Source organism: Triticum aestivum, chromosome 2B (genome assembly GCF_018294505.1).
Source record: "Triticum aestivum cultivar Chinese Spring chromosome 2B, IWGSC CS RefSeq v2.1, whole genome shotgun sequence".
Classification (NCBI taxonomy): domain Eukaryota; kingdom Viridiplantae; phylum Streptophyta; class Magnoliopsida; order Poales; family Poaceae; genus Triticum; species Triticum aestivum.
In genome coordinates, this window is record NC_057798.1 from 599,838,207 (window position 1) to 599,846,522 (window position 8,316).

An 8,316-nucleotide genomic window follows, 5' to 3' on the forward strand; every position below is an offset into this window, starting at 1 on the left:
ATATACTGAGGCGTACCCTGTGGCCAATCAAGGGACATTCTTCGGAAGCCAAACTTGAAGGAACAATGAAGACTTTGGTGTTCTATATTGTCAATGGCATCAGATTCAACTCCCAGGATTTCTTCATTAGACAACTTGATACATATGGGATTGATCTATTTGGCTTTAAGTTCTATGCTCCATGGGTAATGCTCCTAATCAAACTCCATTCTTCTGTCGATTATCAGCCTTTAGCACACAACCATCTTGTCTTTCTGCCAGAGGTTGATCTGTCAGTTGAAGCCATCTACCCCGAGCCTACCAAGGAGCCTCTATGTCGTCAATATATTAATCATCACAGCTTGTCACAACCTATAGAAGGAGTTCACGTCCCGAATGCTGCAACTACTGCTTATCCTCTGGCTAGCAATGTGCATATGCCTCATTGTGCTAATACTGAAGCCACTGCCAGTACGATTGCCCAAAGGCCTCGGAAGCGTTCTCATGTACTCAATGACCGAGAGTTGCTTGTGGCCTTACATCAGAAGCAGGATAAGCATCACAACTGGCTGAAGCGTCAAATGCAGAGTCTCTTGGTGGATGACAATTGCATTCGCAACCTGGCCACCAAGAAATCATTTGTTGCCCATGAAAACTCACGACGGTCCTAGAAGAGCCTCACTCTGCTGTGTTCTGAAGACGATCTTCGTCCAGATGGCTTCACCGAGGGTTTTGTTGGGGAACGTTGCAGAAAACAAAAATTTTCCTACTCGTTTCACCAAGATCATCTAGGAGTTCATCTAGCAACGAGTGATTGGATGCATCTACATACCTTTGTAGATCACGCACGGAAGCGTTCAAAAGAACGGTGATGATGTAGTCGTACTCGACGTGATCCAAATCACCGATGACCAGCGCCGAACGGACGGCACCTCCGCGTTCAACACACGTACGGAACAGCCACGTCTCCTCTTCTTGATCTAGCAAGGGAGGGAGGAGAGGTTGAGGGAGATGGCACCAGCAGTAGCACGACGGCGTGGTGTTGATGGAGCTGCAGTACTCCGGCAGAGCTTCGCTAAGCACTATGGAGGTGGAGGAGGTGTTGGGAAGGGAGAAGGAGGCAACCAAAGGCCGAGGCGTTCAGGTATGAAGTCCCTCCTCTCCCCCACTATATATAGGGGTGCCAAGGGGGGGTGGCCGGCCCTAGGAGATCCAATCTCCTAGGGGGTGCGGCGGCCTAGGGGGGTTTCCCTCCCCCCCAAGGCACCTAGGAGGTGCCTTACCCTCCTAGGACTCTTCCCCTTCTAAACCCTAGGCGCATGGGCCTATGTGGGGCTGGTGCCCTTGGCCCATTAGGCCAAGGCGCACCCCCTTACAGCCCATGTGGCCCCCCGGGACAGGTGGACCCACCCGGTGGACCCCCGGGACCCTTCCGGTGGTCCCGGTACAATACCGATAACCCCGAAACTTGTCCCGATGCCCGAAACAGGACTTCCCATATATAAATCTTTACCTCCGGACCATTCCGGAACTCCTCGTGACGTCCGGGATCTCATCCGGGACTCCGAACAACATTCGGGTTACTGCATATACATATCCCTACAACCCTAGCGTAACTGAACCTTAAGTGTGTAGACCCTACGGGTTCGAGAGACAAGCAGACATGACCGAGACGACTCTCCGGTCAATAACCAACAGCGGGATCTGGATACCCATGTTGGCTCCCACATGCTCCACGATGATCTCATCGGATGAACCACAATGTCGAGGATTCAATCAACCCCGTACGCTATTCCCTTTGTCTATCGATATGTTACTTACCCGAGATTCGATCGTCGGTATCCCAATACCTCGTTCAATCTCGTTACCGGCAAGTCACTTTACTCGTACCGTAATGCATGATCCCGTGACCAGACACTTGGTCACTCTGAGCTCATTATGATGATGCATTACTGAGTGGGCCCAGTGATACCTCTCCGTCATACGGAGTGACAAATCCCAGTCTTGATCCATGTCACCCAACAGACACTTTCGGAGATACCCGTAGTCTACCTTTATAGTCACCCAGTTACGTTGTGACGTTTGGCATACCCAAAGCACTCCTACGGTATCCGGGAGTTACACGATCTCATGGTCTAAGGAAAAGATACTTGACATTGGAAAACTCTAGCAAACGAACTATACGATCTTGTGCTATGTTTAGGATTGGGTCTCGTCCATCACATCATTCTCCCAATGATGTGATCTCGTTATCAATGACATCCAGTGTCCATAGTCAGGAAACCATGACTATCTGTTGATCAACGAGCTAGTCAACTAGAGGCTCACTAGGGACATGTTGGTGTCTGTTATTCACACATGCATTACGATTTCCGGATAACACAATTATAGCATGAATAAAGACAATTATCATGAACAAGGAAATATAATAATAATGCTTTTATTATTGCCTCTAGGGCATATTTCCAACAGTCTCCCACTTGCACTAGAGTCAATAATCTAGTTACATTGTGATGAATCGAACACCCATGGAATTCTGGTGTTGATCATGTTTTGCTCTAGGGAGAGGTTTAGTCAACGGATCTGCTACATTCAGGTCCGTATGTACTTTACAAATCTCTATGTCTCCATCTTGAACATTTTCACGAATGGAGTTGAAGCGACGCTTGATGTGCCTTGTCTTCTTGTGAAACCTGGGCTCCTTGGCAAGTGCAATAGCTCCAGAGTTGTCACAGAAGAGCTTGATCGGCCCCGACGCATTGGGTATGACTCCTAGGTCGGTGATGAACTCCTTCACCCGTATTGCTTCATGTGCTGCCTCCGAGGCTGCCATGTACTCCGCTTCACATGTAGATCCCGCCACGACGCTTTGCTTGCAACTGCACCAGCTCACTGCCCCACCATTCAAAATATACACGTATCCGGTTTGTGACTTAGAGTCATCCAGATCTGTGTCGAAGCTAGCGTCGACGTAACCCTTTACGACGAGCTCTTCGTCACCTCCATAAACGAGAAACATTTCCTTAGTCCTTTTCAGGTACTTCAGGATATTCTTGACCGCTGTCCAGTGTTCCTTGCCGGGATTACTTTGGTACCTTCCTACCAAACTGACGGCAAGGTTAACATCAGGTCTGGTACACAGCATGGCATACATAATAGAACCTATGGCTGAGGCATAGGGGATGACGCTCATCTCTTCTATATCTTCTGCCGTGGTCGGACATTGAGCTGAGCTCAATTTCATACCTTGGAACACAGGCAAGAACCCCTTCTTGGATTGATCCATATTGAACTTCTTCAATATCTTATCAAGGTATGTGCTTTGTGAAAGACCTATGAGGCGTCTCGATCTATCTCTATAGATTTTGATGCCTAATATATAAGCAGCTTCTCCAAGGTCCTTCATTGAAAACTTTTATTCAAGTAGGCCTTGATGCTGTCCAAGAGTTCTATATCATTTCCCATCAAAAGTATGTCATCTACATATAATATGAGAAATGCTACAGAGCTCCCACTCACTTTCTTGTAAACGCAGGCTTCTCCATAAGTCTGTGTAAACCCAAACGCTTTGATCATCTCATCAAAGCGAATGTTCCAACTCCGAGATGCTTGCACCAGCCCATAAATCGAGCGTTGGAGCTTGCACACTTTGTCAGCATTCTTAGGATCGACAAAACCTTCCGGCTGCATCATATACAATTCTTCCTTAAGGAAACCATTAAGGAATGCCGTTTTGACGTCCATTTGCCATATTTCGTAATCATAGAATGCGGCAATTGCTAACATGATTCGGACGGACTTCAGCTTCGCTACCGGTGAGAAAGTCTCATCATAGTCAACCCCTTGAACTTGTCGATAACCCTTAGCGACAAGCCGAGCTTTATAGATGGTCACATTACCATCCGCGTCTGTCTTCCTCTTAAAGATCCATTTATTTTCTATGGCTCGCCGCTCAACGGGCAAGTCAGTCAAAGTCCATACTTCTTTTTCATACATGGATCCTATCTCGGATTTCATGGCTTCTAGCCATTTGTCGGAATCTGGTCCCGCCATCGCTTCTTCATAGTTCGAAGGTTCACTGTTGTCTAACAACATGATTTCCAAGACAGGGTTGCCGTACCACTCTGGTGCGGAACGTGTCCTTGTGGACCTTCGAATTTCAGTAGGAGCCTGATCAGAAGTATCTTGATCATTATCATTAACTTCCTCTCTAGTCGGTGCTGGCACCTCAGGATCATTTTCTTGAGTTGCGCCATTTTCCGGTTCAAGAGGTAATACTTCATCAAGCTCTACTTTCCTCCCACTTACTTCTTTCGAGAGAAACTCTTTCTCCAGAAAGGACCCATTCTTGGCAACAAAGATCTTGCCTTCGGATCTGAGGTAGAAGGTGTACCCAATAGTTTCCTTTGGGTACCCTATGAAGACGCATTTTTCCGATTTGGGTTCGAGCTTTTCAGGTTGAAGTTTCTTGACATAAGCATCACATCCCCAAACTTTTAGAAACGACAGCTTAGGTTTCTTCCCAAACCATAATTCATACGGTGTCGTCTCAACGGATTTCGACGGAGCCCTATTTAAAGTGAATGCGGCAGTCTCTAAAGCATAGCCCCAAAAAGAAAGCGGTAAATCAGTAAGAGACATCATAGATCGCACCATATCTAACAGAGTGCGATTACGACGTTCGGACACACCATTACGCTGAGGTGTTCCAGGCGGCGTGAGTTGTGAAACTATTCCACATTTTCTTAAGTGTGTGCCAAACTCGTGACTCAAGTATTCTCCTCCACGATCTGATCGCAGAAACTTGATTTTCCTGTCATGTTGATTTTCAACCTCACTCTGAAATTCCTTGAACTTTTCAAAGGTTTCAGACTTGTGTTTCATTAAGTAGATATACCCATACCTACTTAAATCATCAGTGAGGGTGAGAACATAACGATAGCCACCGCGAGCCTCAACACTCATTGGACCGCACACATCGGTATGTATGATTTCCAATAAGTCGGTTGCTCGCTCCATTGTTCCTGAGAACGGAGTCTTGGTCATTTTACCCATAAGGCATGGTTCGCACGTGTCAAATGATTCATAATCAAGAGACTCTAAAAGTCCATCAGCATGGAGCTTCTTCATGCGTTTAACACCTATGTGACCAAGGCGGCAGTGCCACAAGTATGTGGGACTATCATTATCAACCTTACTTCTTTTGGTACTCACATTATGAACATGTGTAGCATCACGTTCGAGATTCATAAGGAATAAACCATTCACCATAGGAGCATGACCATAAAACATATCTCTCATAAAAATGGAACAACCATTATTCTCAGATTTAAAAGAGTAGCCATCTCGAATTAAACGAGATCCCGATACAATGTTCATGCTCAAAGCTGGCACTAAATAACAATTATTAAGGTTTAAAACTAATCCCGAAGGGAGATGCAGAGGTAGCGTGCCGACGGCGATCACATTGACCTTGGAACCATTCCCGACGCGCATCGTCACCTCGTCCTTTGCCAGTTTCCGCTTATTCCGCAGCCCCTGCTTTGAGTTACAAATGTGAGCAACTGCACCGATATCAAATACCCAGGAGCTACTACGGGCACTAGTAAGGTACACATCAATTACATGTATATCACATATACCTTTTGTTTTGCCGGCCTTCTTATCCGCTAAGTACTTAGGGCAGTTCCGCTTCCAGTGACCGCTTCCCTTGCAATAAAAGCACTCAGTCTCGGGCTTGGGTCCATTCTTTGGCTTCTTCCCAGCAGCTTGCTTGCCGGGCGCGGCAATCTCCTTGCCGTCCTTCTTGAAGTTCTTTTTACCCTTGCCTTTCTTGAACTTAGTGGTTTTATTGACCATCAACACTTGATGTTCCTTTCTGACTTCTACCTCTGCTGATTTCAGCATAGCAAATACTTCAGGAATGGTCTTTTCCATCCCCTGCATATTGAAGTTCATCACAAAGCTCTTGTAGCTTGGTGGAAGCGACTGGAGGATTCTGTCAATGACCGCATCATCCGGGAGATTAACTCCCAGCTGAGTCAAGCGGTTATGCAACCCAGACATAGTGAGTATGTGCTCACTGACAGAACTGTTTTCCTCCATCTTACAGCTAAAGAATTTGTCGGAGACTTCATATCTCTCGACCCGGGCATGAGCTTGGAAAACCATTTTCAGCTCTTCGAACATCTCATATGCTCCATGTCTCTCAAAACGCTTTTGGAGCCCCGGCTCTAGGCTGTAAAGCATGCCGCACTGAACGAGGGAGTAGTCATCGAAACGTGCCTGCCAAGCGTTCATAACATCTTGTTCTGCAGGGAGAACGGGTGCGTCACCAAGCGGTGCTTGTAGGACATAATATTTCTTGGCAGCTATGAGGATGATCCTCAGGTTCCGGACCCAGTCCGTATAGTTGCTGCCATCGTCTTTCAGCTTAGTTTTCTCTAGGAACGCGTTGAAGTTGAGGACTACGTTGGCCATTTGATCTACAAGACATATTGCAAAGATTTTAGACTAAGTTCATGATAATTAAGTTCAACTAATCAAATTATTAGTGAACTCCCACTTAGATTAGACATCCCTCTGGTCATCTAAGTATTACATGATCCGAGTTAAACTAGACCGTGTCCGATCATCACGTGAGACGGACTAGTCAACATCGGTGAACATCTTCATGTTGATCGTATCTTCTATACGACTCATGCTCGACCTTTCGGTCTTCTGTGTTCCGAGGCCATGTCTGTACATGCTAGGCTCGTCAAGTCAACCTAAGTGTTTGCATGTGTAAATCTGTCTTACACCCGTTGTATGTGAACGTCTGAATAAAACACCCGATCATCACGTGGTGTTTTGAAACAGCGAACTGTCGCAACGGTGCACAGTTAGGGGGAACACTTCTTGAAATTATTGCGAGGGATCATCTTATTTACTACCGTCGTTCTAAGTAAACAAGATGCAAAACATGATAAACATCACATGCAATCAAATAATAAACGTGACATGATATGGCCAATATCACATAGCTCCTTTGATCTCCATCTTGGGGCTCCATGATCATCTTGTCACCGGCTTGACACCATGATCTCCATCATCATGATCTCCATCATCGTGTCTCCATGAAGTTGCTCGCCAACTATTACTTCTACTACTATGGCTAACGCGTTTAGCAATAAAGTAAAGTAATTACATGGCCTTTCTTGATGACACGCAGGTCATATAAAAGAATAAAGACAACTCCTATGGCTCCTGCCGGTTGTCATACTCATCGACATGCAAGTCGTGATTCCTATTACAATAGCATGAACATCTCATACATCACATATAGATCATTCATCATTCATCACAACTTTGGCCATATCATATCACAAACCACTTGCTGCAAAAACAAGTTAGACGTCCTCTAATTGTTGTTGCAAGTTTTACGTGGCTGAATTAGGGTTCTAGCAAGAACGTTTTCTTACCTACGTTAAAGCCACAACGTGATTTGTCAACTTCTATTTACCCTTCATAAGGACCCTGTTCATCGATTCCGCTCCAACTAAAGTAGGAGAGACAGACACCCGCCAGCCACCTTATGCAACTAGTGCATGTTAGTCGGTGGAACCGGTCTCACGTAAGCGTACGTGTAAGGTTGGTCCGGGCCGCTTCATCCCACAATACCGCTGAAGCAAGAAAGGACTAGTAACGGCAAGAAAGTTGACAAATCTACGCCCACAACAAATTGTGTTCTACTCGCGCAAGAAGAACTACGCATAGACCTAGCTCATGATGCCACTGTTGGGGAACGTTGCAGAAAACAAAAATTTTCCTACTCGTTTCACCAAGATCATCTAGGAGTTCATCTAGCAACGAGTGATTAGATGCATCTACATACCTTTGTAGATCGCGCACGGAAGCGTTCAAAAGAACGGTGATGATGTAGTCGTACTCGACGTGATCCAAATCACCGATGACCAGCGCCGAACGGACGACACCTCCGCGTTCAACACACGTACGGAACAGCCACGTCTCCTCTTCTTGATCCAGCAAGGGAGGGAGGAGAGGTTGAGGGAGATGGCACCAGCAGCAGCACGACGGCGTGGTGTTGATGGAGCTGCAGTACTCCGGCAGAGCTTCGCTAAGCACTATGGAGGTGGAGGAGGTGTTGGGAAGGGAGAAGGAGGCAACCAAAGGCCGAGGCGTTCAGGTATGAAGTCCCTCCTCTCCCCCACTATATATAGGGGTGCCAAGGGGGGGTGGCCGGCCCTAGGAGATCCAATCTCCTAGGGGGTGCGACGGCCTAGGGGGGTTTCCCTCCCCCCCCAAGGCACCTAGGAGGTGCCTTACCCTCCTAGGACT